At 28.4% G+C, this 27,080-nt stretch overlaps 1 protein-coding gene across 4 annotated transcripts in view; it reads left to right on the top strand.

Annotated features, from left to right (window-relative positions):
• LOC147802107 (hemolin-like) overlaps positions 1-27,080 on the top strand; it is a 113,903-nt gene that overhangs the window by 66,183 nt on the left and 20,640 nt on the right. Inside the window, exon 2 of one of the 4 annotated variants that reach the window (XM_087153916.1) lies at positions 15,125-15,153. The exons of the other annotated variants lie outside the window; for them this stretch is intronic. The gene's annotated coding sequence lies outside the window, so the exon portion shown is untranslated. The remainder of the gene's footprint in view (positions 1-15,124; positions 15,154-27,080) is intronic. 4 annotated transcript variants of the gene reach the window in all.

Raw genomic sequence — 27,080 nt, 5'->3', positions numbered from 1 at the left:
AATACTCTATGGGCTTATAATATATACTGGCTTGTAATATATACTTACATATATTAGCTGATATTAGATACTTGCTTAAAATATATACTTGCCTTTAATATACACTAGAATATACTTGCTTATAATATACACTAGAATATACTTGCCTATAATATATACTAGAATATACTTGCCTATAATATATACTAGAATATACTTGCTTATAATATATACATGCGTATAATAGATGCTTGCATATACTTGCTTGTATTATATACTTGCATATACTTGCTTATAATATATACTTGCATATACTTGCTTATAATATATACTTGCATATACTTGCTTATAATATATACTTGCATATACTTGCTTATATTATATACTTGCATATACTCGTTTATATTATATACTTGCATATACTCGCTTATATTATATACTTGCAAATACTCGCTTATATCATATACTTGCATATACTTGCATATAATAATACTTGCATATACTTGCTTAAAATATATACTTGCATATACTTATAATATATACTTGCATATACTTCTTATAATACATGGTGGTCTTGTTGGTGGTGGTACGTATTCCTCTTGGGCCGGAACAAGGCTAGACCACGTCCAGGATACCGCTTACCGACAGAAAATAAAACACCATCTGCGGATCCTCCAAAATAATCTATGGGCTTATAATATATACTGGCTTATAATATATGCTTGCATATACTCGCTGATATTATATACTTGCATATATTCGCTGATATTAGATACTTGCTTATAATATATACTAGAATATACTTGCTTATAATATATACTTGCATATACTTGCTTATAATATATACTTGAATATACTTATAATATATACTTGCTTATAATACATGGTGGTGGTACGTATTCCTTTCGGGCCAGAACAAGGCTAGACCACGTCCAGGATACCGCTCACCGACAGAAAATCAAACACCATCTGCGGATCCTCCAATATAATCTATGGGCTTATAATATATATTGGTTTTTTACATATGCTTGCATATACTCGCTGATATTATATACTTGCATATATTCGCTGATATTAGATACTTGCTTATAATATATACTTGCTTATAATATATACTTGCTTATAATATATACTTGCTTATAATATATACTTGCTTATAATATATACTTGCTTATAATATATACTTGCTTATAATATATACTTGCTTATAATATACACTAGAATATACTTGCTTATAATATATACTAGAATATACTTGCTTATAATATATACATGCTTATAATATATACTTGCATATAATATATGCTTGCATATACTTGCTTGTATTATATACTTGCATATACTTGCTTATAATATATACTTGCATATACTTGCTTATAATATATACTTGCATATACTTGCTTATAATATATACTTGCATAAACTTGCTTATATTATATACTTGCATATACTTGCAAATAATATCTATATTGCAGAAATTTGCTTATTATATACTTGCATATACTCGCTTATATTATATACTTGCATATACTCGCTTATATTATATACTTGCATATACTCGCTTATATTATATACTTGCAAATACTCGCTTATATTATATACTTGCAAATACTCGCTTATATTATATACTTGCACATAATATATACTTGCATATACTTGCTTATAATATATACTTGCGTATATTTGCTTAAAATATATACTTGCATATACTTATATACTTGCATATACTTCTTATAATACATGGTGGTCTTGGTGGTGGTGGTGGTGGTGGTACGTATTCCTCTTGGGCCGGAACAAGGCTAGACCACGTCCAGGATACCGCTCACCGACAGAAAATCAAACACCATCTGCGGATCCTCCAAAATAATCTATGGGCTTATAATATATACTTGCATATATTCGCTGATATTAGATACTTGCTTATAATATATACTAGAAAATACTTGCTTATAATATATACCAGAATATACTTGCTTATAATATATACTTGCATATACTTGCTTGTAATATATACTTGCATATTCTTGCTTATAATATATACTTGCATATACTTATAATATATACTTGCATATACTTGCTTATAATATATGGAGGAGTAGGTTGTGGTGGTGGAACGTATTCCTCTAGGGCCGGAACAAGGCTAGATCACGTCCAGGAGACCGTTCACCAACAGAAAATCAAACGCCATCTGTGGATCCTTCAAAATAATCTATGGGCTTATAATATATACTGGCTTATAATATATACTTGCATATATTCTCTGATATTAGATACTTGCTTATAATATATACTTGCCGTTAATATATACTAGAATATACTTGCTTATAATATATACTAGAATATACTTGCTTATAATATACACTAGAATATACTTGCTTATAATATATACATGCTTATAATATATACTTGCTTTTATTATATACTTGCATATACTTGCTTATACTATATACTTGCATATACTCGCTTATATTATTTACTTGCATATACTCGCTTATATTATATACTTGCATATACTCGCTTATATTATATACCTGCATATACTCGCTTATATTATATACTTGCAAATACTCGCGTATATTATATACTTGCATATACTTGCTTATAATATATACTTGCTTATAATATATACTTGCGTATATATGCTTAAAATATATGCTTGCATATACTTATAATATATACTTGCATATACTTCTTAAAATACATGGTGGTCTTGGTGGTGGTGGTGGTGGTACGTATTCCTCTTGGGCCGGAACAAGGCTAGACCACGTCCAGGATACCGCTTACCGACAGAAAATCAAACACCATCTGCGGATCCTCCAAAATAATCTATAGGCTAATAATATATACTGGCATATAATATATACTTGCATATATTCGCTGATATTAGATACTTGCTTATAATATATACTAGAATATACTTGCTTATAATATATGCCAGAATATACTTGCTTATAATATATACTATAATATACTTGCTTGTAATATTTACTTGCATATACTTGCTTAGAATATATACTTGCAGATACTTATAATATATACTTGCATATACTTGCTTATAATATATGGTGGTGGAGGTACGTATTTCTCTTGGGTTGGAACAAGGCTAGATCACGTCCAGGAGACCGTCCACCGACAAAAAATCAAACACCATCTGCGGATCCTCCAAAATAATCTATGGGCTTCTAATATATACTGGCTTATAATATATGCTTGCATATACTCGCTGATATTATATACTTGCATATATTCGCTGATATTAGATACTTGCTTATAATATATACTTGCTTATAATATATACTTGAATATACTTGCTTATAATATACACCAGAATATACTTGCTTATAATATATACTAGAATATACTTGCTTATAATATATACATGAGTATAATATATACTTGCATATAATATATACTTGCATATACTCGCTTATATTATATACTTGCATATACTCGCTTATATTATATACTTGCATATACTCGCTTATATTATATACTTGCAAATACTCGCTTATATTATATACTTGCATATAATATATACTTGCATATACTTGTTTATAATATATACTTGCGTATATTAGCTTAAAATATATAGTTGCATATACTTATAATATATACTTGCATATACTTCTTATAATATATGGTGGTCTTGGTGGTGGTGGTACGTATTCCTCTTGGGCCGGAACAAGGCTAGACCACGTCCAGGACACCGCTCACCGACAGAAAATCAAATACCATCTGCGGATCCTCCAAAATAATCTATGGGCTTATAATATATACTGGCTTATAATATATACTTGCGTATATTCGCTGATATTAGATACTTGCTTATAATATATACTAGAAAATACTTGCTTATAATATATACTAGAATATACTTGCTTATAATATATACTAGGTTTATACTTGCATATAATATATACTTGCATATACTTGCTTGTAATATATACTTGCATATTCCTGCTTATAATATATACTTGCATATACTTATAATATATACTTGCATATACTTGCTTATAATATATGGAGGAGGAGGTGGTGGTGGTGGAACGTATTCCTCTAGGGCCGGAACAAGGCTAGATCACGTCCAGGAGACCGTTCACCAACAGAAAATCAAGCACCATCTGTGGATCCTCCAAAATAATCTATGGGCTTATATTATATACTGGCTTATAATATACACTTGCATATATTCTCTGATATTAGATACTTGCTTATAATATATACTTGCCTTTAATATATACTAGAATATACTTGCTTATAATATAAACTAGAACATACTTGCTTATAATATATACTAGAATATACTTGCTTATAATATTCACTAGAATATACTAGCTTATAATATATACATGCTTATAATATATACTTGCTTTTATTATATTCTTGCATATACTTGCTTATACTATATACTTGCATATACTCGCTTATATTATTTACTTGCATATACTCGCTTATATTATATACTTGCATATACTCGCTTATATTATATACTTGCATATACTCGCTTATATTATATACTTGCATATACTCGCTTATATTATATACCTGCATATACTCGCTTATATTATATACTTGCATATACTTGCTTATAATATATACCTGCATATACTTGCTTATAATATATACCTGCATATACTTGCTAATAATATATACTTGCATAACCTTGCTTATATTATATACTTGCATATACTTGCAAATAATATATATATTGCAGAAATTTGCATATTATTTACTTGCATATACTCGCTTATATTATATACTTGCATATACTCGCTTATATTATATACTTGCATATACTCGCTTATATTATATACTTGTATATATTATATACTTGCGTGTATTTGCTTATAATATATACTTGCGTATATTTGCTTAAAATATATACTTGCATATACTTATAATATATACTTGCATATACTTCTTATAATACATGGTGGTCTTGGTGGTGGTGGTACGTATTCCTCTTGGGCCGGAACAAGGCTAGACTACGTCCAGAATACCGCTCACCGACAGAAAATCAAACACCATCTGCGGATCCTCCAAAATGATCTATGGGCTTATAATATATACTGGCTTATAATATATACTTGCATATATTCGCTGATATAAGATACTTGCTTATAATATATTCTAGAAAATTCTTGCTCATAATATATACTAGAATATACTTGCTTATAATATATACTAGAATATACTTGCTTATAATATATACTTGCATATACTTGCTTGTAATATATACTTGCATATTCTTGCTTATAATATATACTTGCATATACTTATAATATATACTTGCTTATAATATATGGAGGTGGAGGTGGTGGTGGTGATACGTATTCTTCTAGGGCCGGAACAAGGTCAGATCACGTCTAGGAGACCGTTCATCAACAGAATATCAAACATCATCTGCGGATCCTCCAAAATAATCTATGGGCTTATAATATATACTGGCTCATAATATATACTTGTATATATTCGCTGATATTAGATACTTGCTTATAATATATACTTGCCTTTAATATATACTAGAATATACTTGCTTATAATATATACTTGAAAATACTTGCTTATAATATATACTAGAATATACTTGCTTATAATATACGCTAGAATATACTTGCTTATAATATATACATGCTTATAATATATACTTGCATATACTTGCTAATATTATATACTTGCATATACTCGCTTATATTATATTCCTGCATATACTCGCTTATATTATATACCTGCATATACTCGCTTATATTATATACTTGCAAATACTCGCTTATATTATATACTTGCATATACTCGCTTATAATATATACTTGCGTATATTTGATTAAAATATATACTTGCATATACTTATAATATATACTTGCATATACTTCTTATAATACATGGTGGTCTTGGTGGTGGTGGTGGTACATATTCCTCTTGGGCCGGAACAAGGCTAGACCACGTCCAGGATACCGCTTACCGACAGAAAATCAAACACCATCTGCGGATCCTCCAAAATAATCTATGGGCTTATAATATATACTGGCATATAATATATACTTGCATAAATTCGCTTATATTAGATACTTGCTTATAATATATACTATAATATACTTCCTTGTAATATATACTTGCATATACTTGCTTATAATATATACTTGCATATACTTGCTTATAATATACGGTGGTGGAGGTGGTGGTGGTGGTACGTATTCCTCTAGGGCTGGAACAAGGCTAGATCACGTCCAGGAGACCGTCCACCGAAAAAAAATCAAACACCATCTGCGGATCCTCCAAAATAATCTATGGGCTTATAATATATACTGGCTTATAATATATGCTTGCATATACTCGCTGATATTATACACTTGCATATATTCGCTGATATTACATACTTGCTTATAATATATACTTGTATATACTTGCTTATAATATACACTAGAATATACTTGCTTATAATATATACTAGAATATACTTGCTTATAATATATACATGCTTATAATATATACTTGCTTATAATATATGCTTGCATATACTTGCTTGTATTATATACTTGCATATAATATATACTTGCATATACTTGCTTAAAATATATACTTGCATATACATGCATATAATATATACTTGCATATACTTATAATATATACTTGCATATACTTGCTTATAATATATACATGCTTATAATATATACTTGCATATAATATATGCGAGCATATACTTGCTTGTAATATATATTTGCATATACTTGCTTGTAATATATATTAGCATATACTTGCATATAATATATATTTGCATATACTTGCTTATATTGTATACTTGCATATACTCTCTTATATTACGTACTTGTATATACTTGCTTTTAATATATACTTGCATATACTCGCTTATATTATTTACTTGCATATACTCGCTTATATTATATACTTGCATATACTCGATTATATTATATGCTTGCATATACTCGCATATATTATATACTTGCAAATACTCGCTTATATTATATACTTGCATATAATATATACTTGCATATACATCTTATAATACATGGTGGTCTTGGTGGTGGTGGTTGTGGTACGTATTCCTCTTGGGCCGGAACAAGGCTAGACCACGTCCAAGATACCGCTTACCGACAGAAAATCAAACACAATCTGCGGATCCTCCAAAATAATCTATGGGCTTATAATATATACTGGCATATAATATATACTTGCATATACTCGCTGATATTATATACTTGCATATATTCGCTGATATTAGATACTTGCTTATAATATATACTTGCTTATAATATATACTTGAATATACTTGCTTATAATATACACTAGATTATACTTGCTTATAATATACACTATATTATACTTGCTTATAATATATATTAGAATATTCTTGCTTATAATATATACATGCTTATAATATATACTTGCATATATTATATGCTTGCATATACTTGCTTGAATTATATACTTGCATATACTTGCTTATAATATATACTTGCATATACTTGCTTATAATATATACTTGCATATACTTGCTTATAATATATACTTGCATATACTTGTTATAATATATACCTGCATATACTTGCTTATAATATATACCTGCATATACTTGCTAATAATATATACTTGCATAACCTGGCTTATATTATATACTTGCATATACTTGCAAATAATATATATATTGCAGAAATTTGCTTATTATTTACTTGCATATACTCGCTTATATTATATACTTGCATATAATATATACTTGCATATACTTGCTTATAATATATACTTGCGTATATTTGCTTAAAATATATACTTGCATATACCTATAATATATACTTGCATATACTTCTTATAATACATGGTGGTCTTGGTGGTGGTGGTACGTATTCCTCTTGGGCAGGAACAAGGCTAGATCACGTCCAGGAGACCGTTCACCAACAGAAAATCAAACACCATCTGCGGATCCTCCAAAATAATCTATGGGCTTATAATATATACTGGCTTTTAATATATACTTGCATATATTCGCTGATATTAGATACTTGCTTATAATATACACTTGCCTTTAATATATACTAGAATATACTTGCTTATAATATATACTAGAATATACTTGCTTATAATATACGCTAGAATGTACTTGCTTATAATATATACATGCTTAATATATATATTTGCATATAATATATGCTTGCATATACTTGCTTGTAATATATATTTGCATATACTTGCTTATAATATATATTTGCATATACTTGCTTATATTATATGCTTGCATATACTTGCTTATACTATATACTTGCATATACTTGCTCTTACTATATACTCGCATATACTCGCTTATATTATTTACTTGCATATACTCGCTTATATTATATACTTGCATATACTCGCTTATATTATATACTTGCATATACTCGCTTATATTATATACTTGCATATACTCGCTTATATTATATACTTGCATATACTCGCATATAATATATACTTGCATATTCTTGCTTATAATATATACTTGCGTATATTTGCTTAAAATATATACTTGCATATACTTACAATATATACTTGCATATACTTCTTATAATACATGGTGGTCTTGGTGGTGGTGGTGGTACGTATTCCTCTTGGGCCGGAACAAGGCTAGACCACGTCCAGGATACCGCTTACCGACAGAAAATCAATCAAAATCTGCGGATCCTCCAAAATAATAATCTATGGGCATATAATATATACTGGCATATAATATATACTTGCATATATTCGCTGATATTAGATGCTTGCTTATAATATATACTAGAATATACTTGCTTGTAATATATACTTACATATACTTGCTTATAATATATACTTGCATATACTTATAATATATACTTGCATATACTTGCTTATAATATATACTTGCTTATAATATATACTTGCATATAATATATGCTTGCAGGTACTTGCTTGTAATATATATTTGCATATACTTGCTTATAATATATATTTGCATATACTTGCTTATATTATATACTTGCATATACTCTTTTATATTACGTACTTGTATATACTTGCTTTTAATATATACTTGCATATACTTGCTTGTAATATATACTTGCATATTCTTGCTTATAATATATACTTGCATATACTTATAATATATACTTGCATATACTTGCTTATAATATATGGAGGTGGTGGTGGTGGTACGTATTCCTCTAGGGCCGGAACAAGGCTAGATCACGTCCAGGAGACCGTTCACCAACAGAAAATCAAACACCATCTGCGGATCCTCCAAAATAATCTATGGGCTTATAATATATACTGGCTTATAATTTATACTTGCATATATTCGCTGATATTAGATACTTGCTTATAATATATACTAGAAAATACTTGCTTATAATATATACTAGAAAATACTTGCTTATAATATATACTAGAATATACTTGCTTATAATATATACTAGAATATACTTGCTTATAATATATACTTGCATATAATATATACTTGCATATACTTGCTTGTAATATATACTTGCATATTCTTGCTTATAATATATACTTATAATATATACTTGCATATACTTGCTTATAATATATGGAGGAGGAGGTGGTGGTGGTGGAACGTATTCCTCTAGGGCCGGAACAAGGCTAGATCACGTCCAGGAGACCGTTCACCAACAGAAAATCAAACACCATCTGTGGATCCTCCAAAATAATCTATGGGCTTATAATATATACTGGCTTATAATATATACTTGCATATATTCTCTGATATTAGATACTTGTTTATAAGATATACTTGCCTTTAATATATACTAGAATATACTTGCTTATAATATAAACTAGAACATACTTGCTTATAATATATACTAGAATATACTTGCTTATAATATACACTAGAATATACTTGCTTATAATATATACATGCTTATAATATATACTTGCTTTTATTATATACTTGCATATACTTGCTTATACTATATACTTGCATATACTCGCTTATATTATTTACTTGCATATACTCGCTTATATTATATACTTGCATATACTCGCTTATATTATATACTTGCAGATACTCGCTTATATTATGTACTTGCATATACTCGGTTATATTATATACTTCCATATACTCGCTTATATTATATACCTGCATATACTCGCTTATATTATATACTTGCAAATACTCGCTTATATTATACACTTGCATATACTTGCTTATAATATATACTTGCGTATATTTGCTTAAAATATATACTTGCATTTACTTATAATATATACTTGCATATACTTCTTAAAATACATGGTGTTCTTGGTGGTGGTGGTGGTGGTGGTACGTATTCCTCTTTTGCCGGAACAAGGCTAGACCACGTCCAGGATACCGCTTACCGACAGAAAATCAAACACCATCTGCAGATCCTGCAAAATAATCTATGGGTTTATAATATATACTGGCATATAATATATACTTGTATATATTCGCTGATATTAGATACTTGCTTATAATATATACTAGAATGTACTTGCTTATAATATATGCCAGAATATACTTGCTTATAATATATACTATAATATACTTGCTTGTAATATATACTTGCTTATAATATATACTTGCAGATTCTTGTAATATATACTTGCATATACTTGCTTATAATATATACTTGCAGATTCTTATAATATATACTTGCATATACTTGCTTATAATATATGGTGGTGGTGGTGGTGGTGGTGGTGGTACGTATTCCTCTTGGGCTGGAACAAGGCTAGATCACGTCCAGGAGACCGTCCACCGACAAAAAATCAAACACCATCTGCGGATCCTCCAAAATAATCTATGGGCTTATAATATATACTGGCTTATAATATATGCTTGCATATACTCGCTGATATTATACACTTGCATATATTCGCTGATATTACATACTTGCTTATAATATATACTTGAATATACTTGCTTATAATATACACTAGAATATACTTGCTTATAATATATACTTGCATATAATATATACTTGCATATAATATATGCTTGCATATACTTGCTTGTATTATATACTTGCATATAATATATACTTGCATATACTTGCTTATAATATATACTTGCATATACTCGCTTATATTATTTATTTGCATATACTCGCTTATATTATATACTTGCATATACTCGCTTATATTATATACTTGCATATACTCGCAAATAATATATACTTGCATATACTTGCTTATAATATATACTTGCGTATATTTGCTTAAAATATATACTTGCATATACTTATAATATATACTTGCATATACTTCTTATAATACATGGTGGTCTTGGTGGTGGTGGTGGTACGCATTCCTCTTGGGCCGGAACAAGGCTAGACCACGTTCAGGATACCGCTTACCGACAGAAAATCAAACAAAATCTGCGGATCCTCCAAAATAATAATCTATGGGCTTATAATATATACTGGCATATAATATATACTTGCATATATTCGCTGATATTAGATGCTTGCTTATAATATATACTAGAATATACTTGCTTGTAATATATACTTACATATACTTACTTATAATATATACTTGCATATACTTATAATATATACTTGCATATACTTGCTTATAATATATACTTGCTTTTAATATACGCTAGAATATACTTGCTTATAATATATACATGCTTATAATATATACTTGCATATAATATATGCTTGCATGTACTTGCTTGTAATATATATTTGCATATACTTGCTTGTAATATATATTTGCATATACTTGCTTATATTATATACTTGCATATACTCTCTTATATTACGTACTTGTATATACTTGCTTTTAATATGATTTGAATATACTTGCTTATACCATATACTTGCATATACTTGCTTATATTATATACTTGCATATACTCGCTTATATTATTTACTTGCATATACTCGCTTATATTATTTACTTGCATATACTCGCTGATATTATATACTTGCATATACTCGCTGATATTATATACTTGCATATACTCGCTGATATTATATACTTGCATATACTCGCTGATATTATATACTTGCATATACTCGTTTATATTATATGCTTGCATATACTCGCTTATATTATATACTTGCAAATACTCGCTTATATTATAGACTTGCATATAATATATACTTGCATATACTTGCTTATAATATATATTTGCGTATATTTGCTAAAAATATATACTTGCATATACTTATAATATATACTTGCATATACCAGGATACCGCTTACTGACAGAAAATCAAACACCATCTGCGGATCCTCCAAAATAATCTATGGGCTTATAATATATACTGGCTTATAATATATACTTGCATATATTCGCTGATATTAGATACTTGCTTATAATATATACTAATATATAGTTGCTTATAATATATACTAGAATATACTTATTTATAATATATACTTGCATATACTTATAATATATACTTGCATATACTTGCATATACTTGCTTATAATATATGGAGGTGGAGGTGGTGGTGGTGGTACGTATTCCTCTAGGGCCGGAACAAGGCTAGATCACGTCCAGGAGACCGTTCACCAACAGAAAATATACACCATCTGCGGATCCTCCTCAATAATCTATGGGCTTATAATATATACTGGCTTATAATATATACTTGCATATATTCGCAGATATTAGATACTTGCTTATAATATATACTAGAATATACTTGCTTATATTATACACTAGAATATACTTGCTTATAATATATACTAGAATATACTTGCTTATAGTATATACTTGCATATAATATATGCTTGCATATACGTGCTTGTAATATATATTTGCATGTACTTGCTTATATTATATACTTGCATATACTCTCTTATATTACGTACTTGTATATACTTGCTTTTAATGTATACTTGCATATACTTGCTTATAATATATACTTGCATATACTTGCTTATAATATATACTTGCATATATATACTTGCATATACTTGCTTATATAATATACTTGCATATACTTGCTTATATTGTATACTTGCATATACTTGCTTATAATATATACATGCATATACTTGCTTATAATATATACTTGCATAAACTTGCTTATAATATATACTTGCATATACTTGCTTATAATATATACTTGCATAATCTTGCTTATATTATATACTTGCATATACTTGCAAATAATATATATATTGCAGAAATTTGCTTATTATTTACTTGCATATACTCGCTTATAATATATACTTGCATATACTTGCATATAATATATACTTGCATATACTTGCCTATAATATATACTTGCGTATATTTGCTTAAAATATATACTTGCTTATAATATATACTTGCATATACTTGCTTATAATACATGGTGGTCGTGGTGGTGGTGGTACGTATTCCTCTTGGGTCGGAACAAGGCTAGACCAAGTCCAGGAGGACGTTCACCGACAGAAAATCAAACACCATCTGCGGATCCTCCAAAATAATCTATGGACTTATAATATATGCTTGCATATACTCGCTGATATTATATACTTGCATATATTCGCTGATATTAGATACTTGCTTATAATATATACTAGCTTATAATATATACTAGAATATACTTGCTTACATTATATACTTGCATATACTTGCTTATAATATATACTTGAATATACTTATAAAATATACTTGCATATACTTGCTTATAATTCATGGTGGTGGTGGTACGTATTCGTTTTGGGTCAGAACAAGGCTAGACCACGTCCAGGAGACCGTTCACCGACAGAAAATCAAACACCATCTGCTGATCGTCCGAAATAATCTATGGGCTTATAATATATACTGACTTGTAATATATACTCACATATATTCGCTGATATTAGATACTTGCTTATAATATATACTTGCCTTTAATATATATTAGAATATACTTGCTTATAATATACATTAGAATATACTTGCTTATAATATATACTAGAATATACTTGCTTAAAATATATACATGCTTATAATATATACTTGCATATAATATATGCTTGCATATACTCGCTTATATTATATACTTGCATATACTCGCTTATATTATATACTTGCATATACTAGCTTATATTATATACTTGCATATACTCGCTTATATTATATACTTTCAAATACTCGCTTATATTAGATTCTTGGAAATATTCGCTTACATTATATACTTTCATATACTTGCATATACTTGCTTATAATATATACTTGCGTATATTTGCTTAAAATATATACTTGCATATACTTATAATATATACTTGCATATACTTGCTTATAATATATGGAGGTGGAGGTGGTGGTGGTGTTACGTATTCCTCTAGGGCAGGAACAAGGCCAGATCACGTCCAGGAGACCGTTCACCAACAGAAAATCAAACACCATCTGCGGATCCTCCAAAATAATCTATGGGCTTATAATATATACTGGCTTATAATATATCCTTGCATATACTCGCTGATATTATATACTTGCATATATTCGCTGATATTAGATACTTGATTATAATATATACTTGCTTATAATATATACTAGAATATACTTGTTTATAATATATACTTGCTAATATATATATATTGCAGAAATGTGCTTATTATATACTTGCATATACTCGCTGATATTATATACTTGCATATACTCGCTGATATTATATACTTGCATATACTCGCTTATATTACATAATTGCATACACTAACTTATATACTTGCAAATACTCGCATATATTATATACTTGCATATACTTGCATATAATATATACTTGCATATACTTGCTTATAATATATACTTGCGTATATTTGCTTAAAATATATACTTGCTTATAATATATACTTGCTTATAATACATGGTGGTGGTGGTGGTGGTTGTGGTGGTAAGTATTCCTCTTTGACCGGAACAAGGCTAGACCACGTCCAGGAGACCGTTCACCGACAGAAAATCAAACACCATCTGCGGATCCTCCAAAATAATCTATGGGCTTATAATATATACTGGCTTATAATATATACTGGCTTATAATATATACTTGCATATATTCGCTGATATTATATACTTGCTTATAATATATACTAGAATATACTTGCTTATAATATATGCTAGAATATACTTGTTTATAATATATACTATAATATACTTGCTTGTAATATATACTTGCATATACTTGCTTATAATATATACTTGAATATACTTATAATATATACTTGCAGATACTTGCTTATAATACATGGTGGTGGTGGTACGTATTCCTTTTGGGCCAGAACAAGGCTAGACCACGTCCAGGAGACCGTTCACCGACAGAAAATCAAACACCATCTGCGGATCCTCCAAAATAATCTATGGGCTTATAATATATACTGGCTTATAATATATACTTGCATATATTCGCTGATATTAGATACTTGCTTATAATATATACTTGCCTTTAATATATACTAGAATATACTTGCTTATAATATACACTAGAATATACTTGCTTATAATATATACTAGAATATACTTGCTTATAATATATACATGCATACACTTGCTTATTATATATACTTGCATATACTTGCTTATTATATATACTTGCATATACTTGCTTATAATATATACTTGCATAACCTTGCTTATATTATATACTTGCAAATAATATATATATTGCAGAAATTTGCTTATTATTTACTTGCATATGCTCGCTTATATTATATACTTGCATATACTCGCTTATATTATATACTTACATATACTCGCTTAAATTATATACTTGCATATACTCGCTTATATTATATACTTGCATATACTCGCTTATATTATATACTTGCAAATACTCGCTTATATTATATACTTGCAAATACTCGCTTATATTATATACTTGCAAATACTCGATTATATTATATACTTGCATATATTTGCTTATAATATATGGAGGTGGAGGTGGTGGTGGTGGTACGTATTCCTCTAGGGCAGGAACAAGGCCAGATCACGTCCAGGAGACCGTTCACCAACAGAAAATCAAACACCATCTGCGGATCCTCCAAAATAATCTATGGGCTTATAATATATACTGGCTTATAATATATCCTTGCATATACTCGCTGATATTATATACTTGCATATATTCGCTGATATTAGATACTTGATTATAATATATACTTGCTTATAATATATACTAGAATATACTTGTTTATAATATATACTTGCTAATATATATATTGCAGAAATGTGCTTATTATATACTTTCATATACTCGCTGATATTATATACTTGCATATACTCGCTGATATTATATACTTGCATATACTCGCTTATATTACATAATTGCATACACTAACTTATATACTTGCAAATACTCGCATATATTATATACTTGCATATACTTGCATATAATATATACTTGCATATACTTGCTTATAATATATACTTGCGTATATTTGCTTAAAATATATACTTGCTTATAATATATACTTGCTTATAATACATGGTGGTGGTGGTGGTGGTTGTGGTGGTAAGTATTCCTCTTTGACCGGAACAAGGCTAGACCACGTCCAGGAGACCGTTCACCGACAGAAAATCAAACACCATCTGCGGATCCTCCAAAATAATCTATGGGCTTATAATATATACTGGCTTATAATATATACTTGCATATATTCGCTGATATTATATACTTGCTTATAATATATACTAGAATATACTTGCTTATAATATATACTTGAATATACTTATAATATATACTTGCAGATACTTGCTTATATTATATACTTGCATATACTTGCTTATAATATATACATGCATATACTTGCTCAAAATATATACTTGCATATACTTGCTTATAATATATACTTGCATATGCTTGCTTATAATATATACTTGCATAACCTTGCCTATATTATATACTTGCATATACTTGCAAATAATATATATATTGCAGAAATTTGCTTATTATTTACTTGCATATACTCGCTTATATTATATACTTGCATATACTCGCTTATATTATATACTTACATATACTCGCTTAAATTATATACTTGCATATACTCGCTTATATTATATACTTGCATATACTCGCTTATATTATATACTTGCAAATACTCGCTTATATTATATACTTGCAAATACTCGCTTATATTATATACTTGCAAATACTCGATTATATTATATACTTGCATATATTTGCTTATAATATATACTTGCTTATAATATATACTTGCATATACTTGCTTATAATATATACTCTCATATACTTACTTTTAATATATACTTGCATAACATTGCTTATATTATATACTTGCATATACTCGCTTATATTATATACTTGCATATACTTGCTAATATTATATACCTGCAAATACTCGCTTATATTATATACTTGCATATACTTGCATATAATATATATTTGCATATACTTGCTTATAATATATACTTGCGTATATTTGCTTAAAATATATACTTGCATATACTTATAATATATACTTGCATATACTTCTTATAATACATGGTGGTCTTGGTGGTGGTGGTACGTATTCCTCTTTGGCCGGAACATGGCTAGACCACGTCCAGGATACCGCTTACCGACAGAAAATCAAACACCATCTGCGGATCCTCCAAAATAATCTATGGCCATTTAATATATACTGGCTTATAATATATACTTGCATATATTCGCTGATATTAGATACTTGCTTATAATATATACAAGAAAATACTTGCGTATAATATATAGTAGAATATACTTGCTTATAATTTATACTAGAATATACTTGCTAATAATATATACTTGCATATACTTGCTAGTAATATATACTTGCATATTCTTGCTTATAATATATACTTGCATATACTTATAATATATACTTGCATTTACTTGCATATACTTGCTTATAATATATGGAGGTGGAGGTGGTGGTGGTGGTACGTATTCCTCTAGGGCCGGAACAAGGCTAGATCACGTCCAGGAGACCGTTCACCAACAGAAAATCAAACACCATCTGCGGATCCTCCAAAATAATCTATGGGCTTCTTATATATACTGGCTTATAATATATACTTGCATATATTCGCAGATATTAGATACTTGCTTATAATATATACTTGCCTTTAATATATACTAGAATATACTTGCTTATAATATATACTAGAATATACTTGCTTATATTATATACTTGCATATACTTGCTTATATTATATACTTGCATATACTTGCTTATATTATATACTTGCATATACTTGCTTATATTATATACTTGCATATACTTGCTTATAATATATACTTGCATATACTTGCTTATAATATATACTTGCATATACTTGCTTATAATATATACTTGCATAACCTTGCTTATATTATATACTTGCATATACTTGCAAATAATATATATATTGCAGAAATTTGCTTATTATTTACTTGCATATACTAGCTTATATTGTATACTTGCATATACTCGCTTATAATATATACTTGCATATACTTGCTTATAATACATGGTGGTCGTGGTGGTGGTGGTACGTATTCCTCTTGGGCCGGAACAAGGCTAGACCAAGTCCAGGAGGCCGTTCACCGACAGAAAATCAAACACCATATGCGGATCCTCCAAAATAATCTATGGGCTTATAATATATGCTTGCATCTACTCGCTGATATTATATACTTGCATATATTCGCTGATATTAGATACTTGTTTATAATATATACTAGCTTATAATATATACTAGAATATACTTGCTTATATTATATACTTGCATATACTTGCTTATAATATATACTTGAATATACCTATAATATATACTTGCATATACTTGCTTATAATTCATGGTGGTGGTGGTACGTATTCCTTTTGGGCCAGAACAAGGCTAGACCACGTCCAGGAGACCGTTCATCGACAGAAAATCAAACACCATCTGCGGATCGTCCGAAATAATCTATGGGCTTATAATATATACTGGCTTGTAATATATACTCACATATATTCGCTGATATTAGATACTTGCTTATAATATATACTTGCATTTAATATATACTAGAATATACTTGCTTATAATATACATTAGAATATACTTGCTTATAATATATACTAGAATATGCTTGCTTAGAATATATACATGCTTATAATATATACTTGCATATAATATATGCTTGCATATCCTTGCTTATAATATATACTTGCATATACTTGCTCATAATATATACTTGCATAACCTTGCTCATAATATATACTTGCATAACCTTGCTTACATTATATACTTGCATATACTTGCAAATAATATATATATTGCAGAAATTTGATTATTATTTACTTGCATATACTCGCTTATATTATATACTTGCATATACTCGCTTATATTATATACTTGCATATACTCGCTTACATTATATACTTGCATATACTCGCTTATATTATATACTTGCAAATACTCGCTTATATTAGATTCTAGCAAATACTCGCTTATATTAGATACTTGCAAATATTCGCTTACTTTATATACTTTCATATACTTGCTTATAATATATGCTTGCGTATATTTGCTTAAAATATATACTTGCATATACTTATAATATATACTTGCATATACTTATAATATATACTTGCATATACTTGCTTATAATATATGGAGGTGGAGGTGGTGGTGGTGGTACGTATTCCTCTAGGGCAGGAACAAGGCTAGATCACGTCCAGGAGACCGTTCACCAACAGAAAATCAAACACCATCTGCGGATCCTCCAAAATAATCTATGGGCTTATAATATATGCTTGCATATACTCGCTGATATTATATACTTGCATATATTCGCTGATATTAGATACTTGCTTATAATATATACTAGCTTATAATATATACTAGAATATACTTGCTTATATTATATACTTGCATATACTTGCTTATAATAAATACTTGAATATACCTATAATATATACTTGCATATACTTGCTTATAATACATGGTGGTCGTGGTACGTATTCCTTTTGGGCCAGAACAAGGTTAGACCAAGTCCAGGAGACCGTTCACCGACTGAAAATCAAACACCATCTGCGGATCGTCCGAAATAATCTATGGGCTTATAATATATACTGGCTCGTAATATATACTCACATATATTCGCTGATATTAGATACTTGCTTATAATATATACTTGCCTTTAATATATACTAGAATATACTTGCTTATAATATACATTAGAATATACTTGCTCATAATATATACTAGAATATACTTGCTTAGAATATATACATGCTTATAATATATACTTGCATATAATATATGCTTGCATATACTTGCTTGTATTATATACTTGCATATACTTGCTTATAATATATACTTGCATATCCTTGCTTATAATATATACTTGCATATACTTGCTCAAAATATATACTTGCATAACCTTGCTTACATTATATACTTGCATATACTTGCAAATAATATATATATTGCGGAAATTTGCTTATTATTTACTTGCATATACTCGCTTATATTATATACTTGCATATACTCGCTTATATTATATACTTGCAAATACTCGCTTATATTAGATTCTTGCAAATACTCGCTTATATTAGATACTTGCAAATATTCGCTTACATTATATACTTTCATATACTTGCATAAACTTGCTTATAATATATACTTGCGTATATTTGCTTAAAATATATACTTGTATATACTTGCTGATATTATATACTTGCATATATTCGCTGATATTAGATACTTGATTATAATATATACTTGCTTATAATATATACTAGAATATACTTGTTTATAATATATACTTGCTAATATATATATTGCAGAAATTTGCTTATTATATACTTGCATATTCTCGCTGATATTATATACTTGCATATACTCGCTTATAATATATACTTGCATATACTTGCTTATTATATGTACTTGCATATACTTGCTTATTATATATACTTGCATATACTTGCTTATAATATATACTTGCATAACCTTGCTTATGTTATATACTTGCAAATAATATATATATTGCAGAAATTTGCTTATTATTTACTTGCATATACTCGCTTATATTATATACTTGCATACACTCGCTTGAATTATATACTTGCATATACTCGCTTATATTATATACTTGCATATACTCGCTTATATTATATACTTGCAAATTCTCGCTTATATTATATACTTGCAAATACTCGCTTATATTATATACTTGCAAATACTCGATTATATTATATACTTGCACATATTTGCTTATAATATATACTTGCTTATAATATATACTTGCATATACTTGCTTATAATATATACTCTCATATACTTACTTTTAATATATACTTGCATAACCTTGCTTATATTATATACTTGCATATACTCGCTTATATTATATACTTGCAAATACTCTCTTATATTATATACTTGCATATACTTGCATATAATACATACTTGCATATACTTGCTTATAATATATACTTGCGTATATTTGCTTAAAATATATACTTGCATATACTTATAATATATACTTGCATATACTTCTTATAATACATGGTGGTCTTGGTGGTGGTGGTACGTATTCCTCTAGGGCCGGAACAAGGCTAGATCACATCCAGGAGACCGTTCACCAACAGAAAATCAAACACCATCTGCGGATCGTCCGAAATAATCTATGGGCTTATAGTATATACTGGCTTGTAATATATACTCACATATATTCGCTGATATTAGATACTTGCTTATAATATATACTTGCCTTTAATATATACTAGAATATACTTGCTTATAATATACATTAGAATATACTTGCTCATAATATATACTAGAATATACTTGCTTAGAATATATACATGCTTATAATATATACTTGCATATAATATATGCTTGCATATACTTGCTTGTATTATATACTTGCATATACTTGCTTATAATATATACTTGCATATCCTTGCTTATAATATATACTTGCATATACTTGCTCATAATATATACTTGCATAAACTTGCTTACATTATATACTTGCATATACTTGCAAATAATATATATATTGCAGAAATTTGCTTATTATTTACTTGCATATACTCGCTTATATTATATACTTGCATATACTCGCTTATATTATATACTTGCATATACTCGCTTATATTATATACTTGCATATACTCGCTTATATTATATACTTGCATATACTCGCTTATATTATATACTTGCAAATACTCGCTTATATTAGATTCTTGCAAATACTCGCTTATATTAGATACTTGCAAATATTCGCTTACATTATATACTTTCATATACTTGCATATACTTGCTTATAATATATACTTGCGTATATTTGCTAAAAATATATACTTGCATATACTTATAATATATACTTGCATATACTTGCTTATAATATATGGAGGAGGAGGTGGTGGTGGTGGTACGTATACCTCTAGGGCAGGAACAAGGCTAGATCACGTCCAGGAGACCGTTCACCAACAGAAAATCAAACACCATCTGCGGATCCTCCAAAATAATCTATGGGCTTATAATATATACTGGCTTATAATATATGCTTGCATATACTCGATGATATTATATACTTGCATATATTCGCTGATATTAGATACTTGATTATAATATATACTTGCTTATAATATATACTAGAATATACTTGTTTATAATATAAACTTGCTAATATATATATTGCAGAAATTTGCTCATTATATACTTGCATATACTCGCTGATATTATATACTTGCATATACTCGCTTATATTACATAATTGCATACACTAACTTATATACTTGCAAATACTCGCATATATTATATACTTGCATATAATATATACTTGCATATACTTGCTTATAATATATACTTGCGTATATTTGCTTAAAATATATACTTGCTTATAATATATACTTGCTTATAATACTTGGTGGTGGTGGTGGTGGTGGTAAGTATTCCTCTTTGACCGGAACAAGGCTAGACCACGGTCAGGAGACCGTTCACCGACAGAAAATCAAACACCATCTGCGGATCCTCCAAAATAATCTATGGGCTTATAATATATACTGGCTTATAATATATACTTGCATATATTCGCTGATATTATATACTTGCTTATAATATATACTAGAATATACTTGCTTATAATATATGCTAGAATATACTTTTTTATAATATATACTATAATATACTTGCTTGTAATATATACTTGCATATACTTGCTTATAATATATACTTGCAGATACTTGCTTATAATACATGGTGGTGGTGGTACGTATTCCTTTTGGGCCAGAACAAGGCTAGACCACGTCCAGGAGACCGTTCACCGACAGAAAATCAAACACCATCTGCGGATCGTCCAAAATAATCTATGGGCTTATAATATATACTGACTTGTAATATATACTAACATATATTCGCTGTCATGAGATACTTGCTTATAATATATACTTGCCTATAATATATACTAGAATATACTTGCTTATAATATACACTAGAATATACTTGCTTATAATATATACTAGAATATACTTGCTTATAATATATACATGCTTATAATACATACTTGCATATAATATATGCTTGCATATACTTGCTTGTATTATATACTTGCATATACTTTGCTTATAATATATACTTGCATATACTCGCTTATAATATATACTTGCATATACTTGCTTATTATATGTACTTGCATATACTTGCTTATTATATATACTTGCATATACTTGCTTATAATATATACTTGCATAACCTTGCTTATGTTATATACTTGCAAATAATATATATATTGCAGAAATTTGCTTATTATTTACTTGCATATACTCGCTTATATTATATACTTGCATATACTCGCTTGAATTATATACTTGCATATACTCGCTTATATTATATACTTGCATATACTCGCTTTTATTATATACTTGCAAATACTCGCTTATATTATATACTTGCAAATACTCGCTTATATTATATACTTGCAAATACTCGATTATATTATATACTTGCACATATTTGCTTATAATATATACTTGCTTATAATATATACTTGCATATACTTGCTTATAATATATACTCTCATATACTTACTTTTAATATATACTTGCATAACCTTGCTTATATTATATACTTGCATATACTCGCTTATATTATATACTTGCATATACTTGCTAATATTATATACTTGCAAATACTCTCTTATATTATATACTTGCATATACTTGCATATAATACATACTTGCATATACTTGCTTATAATATATACTTGCGTATATTTGCTTAAAATATATACTTGCATATACTTATAATATATACTTGCATATACTTCTTATAATACATGGTGGTCTTGGTGGTGGTGGTACGTATTCCTCTAGGGCCGGAACAAGGCTAGATCACATCCAGGAGACCGTTCACCAACAGAAAATCAAAGACCATCTGCGGATCCTCCAAAATAATCTATGGGCTTATAATATATACTGGCTTATAATATATACTTGCATATATTCGCAGATATTAGATACTTGCTTTTAATATATACTTGCCTTTAATATATACTAGAATATACTTGCTTTTAATATATACTTGCCTTTAATATATACTAGAATATACTTGCTTATAATATATACTAGAATATACTTGCTTATATTATATACTTGCATATACTTGCTTATATTATATACTTGCATATACTTGCTTATATTATATACTTGCATATACTTGCTTATAATATATACATGCATATACTTGCTCATAATATATACTTGCATATACTTGCTTATAATATATACTTGCATATACTTGCTTATAATATATACTTGCATATACTTGCTTCTAATATATACTTGCGTATATTTGCTTAAAATATATACTTGCATATACTTATAATATATACTTGCATATACTTCTTATAATACATGGTGGTCTTGGTGGTGGTGGTATGTATTCCTCTAGGGCCGGAACAAGGCTAGATCACATCCAGGAGACCGTTCACCAACAGAAAATCAAACACCATCTGCGGATCCTCCAAAATAATCTATGGGCTTATAATATATACTGGCTTATAATATATACTTGCATATATTCGCAGATATTAGATACTTGCTTATAATATATACTTGCCTTTAATATATACTAGAATATACTTGCTTTTAATATATACTTGCCTTTAATATATACTAGAATATACTTGCTTATAATATATACTAGAATATACTTGCTTATATTATATACTTGCATATACTTGCTTATATTATATACTTGCATATACTTGCTTATATTATATACTTGCATATACTTGCTTATAATATATACATGCATATACTTGCTCATAATATATACTTGCATATACTTGCTTATAATATATACTTGCATATACTTGCTTATAATATATACTTGCATAACCTTGCTTATATTATATACTTGCATATACTTGCAAATAATATATATATTGCAGAAATTTGCTTATTATTTACTTGCATATACTCGCTTATATTATATACTTGCATATACTCGCTTATATTATATACTTGCATACACTCTCTTATATTATATACTTGCATATTCTTGCTTATAGTATATGGTGGTGGAGGTGGTGGTGGTGGTACGTATTCCTCTTGGGCCGGAGCAAGGCTAGATCACGTCCAGGAGACCGTTCACCAACAGAAAATCAAACACCATGTGCGGATCCTCCAAAATAATCTATGGGCTTATAATATATGCTTGCATATACTCGCTGATATTATATACTTGCATATATTCGCTGATATTAGATACTTGCTTATAATATATACTAGCTTATAATATATACTAGAATATACTTGCTTATATTATATACTTGCATATACTTGCTTATAATATATACTTGAATATACCTATAATATATACTTGCATATACTTGCTTATAATACATGGTGGTCGTGGTACGTATTCCTTTTGGGCCAGAACAAGGTTAGACCACGTCCAGGAGACCGTTCACCGACTGAAAATACAACACCATCTGCGGATCGTCCGAAATAATCTATGGGCTTATAATATATACTGGCTTGTAATATATACTCACATATATTCGCTGATATTAGATACTTGCTTATAATATATACTTGCCTTTAATATATACTAGAATATACTTGCTTATAATATACATTAGAATATACTTGCTCATAATATATACTAGAATATACTTGCTTAGAATATATACATGCTTATAATATATACTTGCATATAATATATGCTTGCATATACTTGCTTGTATTATATACTTGCATATACTTGCTTATAATATATACTTGCATATCCTTGCTTATAATATATACTTGCATATACTTGCTCATAATATATACTTGCATAACCTTGCTTACATTATATACTTGCATTTACTTGCAAATAATATATATATTGCAGAAATTTGCTTATTATTTACTTGCATATACTCGCTTATATTTTATTCTTGCATATACTCGCTTATATTATATACTTGCATATACTCGCTTATATTATATACTTGCATATACTCGCTTATATTATATACTTGCAAATACTCGCTTATATTAGATTCTTGCAAATACTCGCTTATATTAGATACTTGCAAATATTCGCTTACATTATATTCTTTCATATACTTGCATATACTTGCTTATAATATATACTTGCGTATATTTGCTTAAAATATATACTTGCATATACTTATAATATATACTTGCATATACTTGCTTATAATATATGGAGGTGGAGGTGGTGGTGGTGGTACGTATACCTCTAGGGCAGGAACAAGGCTAGATCACGTCCAGGAGACCGTTCACCAACAGAAAATCAAACACCATCTGCGGATCCTCCAAAATAATCTATGGGCTTATAATATATACTGGCTTATAATATATGCTTGCATATACTCGCTGATATTATATACTGGCATATATTCGCTGATATTAGATACTTGATTATAATATATACTTGCTTATAATATATACTAGAATATACTTGCTTATAATATATACTAGAATATACTTGTTTATAATATATACTTGCTAATATATATATTGCCGAAATTTGCTTATTATATACTTGCATATACTCGCTGATATTATATACTTGCATATACTCGCTTATATTACATAATTGCATACACTAACTTATATACTTGCAAATACTCGCATATATTATATACTTGCATATACTTGCATATAATATATACTTGCATATACTTGCTTATAATATATACTTGCGTATATTTGCTTAAAA

The sequence above is a fragment of the Parasteatoda tepidariorum genome, chromosome 10 (genome assembly GCF_982258835.1).
Source record: "Parasteatoda tepidariorum strain Cologne lab strain chromosome 10, Ptep-v5.0, whole genome shotgun sequence".
Classification (NCBI taxonomy): domain Eukaryota; kingdom Metazoa; phylum Arthropoda; class Arachnida; order Araneae; family Theridiidae; genus Parasteatoda; species Parasteatoda tepidariorum.
The sequence above is the reverse complement of the archived record's forward strand: the minus strand, read 5'-3'. Positions and strand labels throughout refer to the sequence as shown.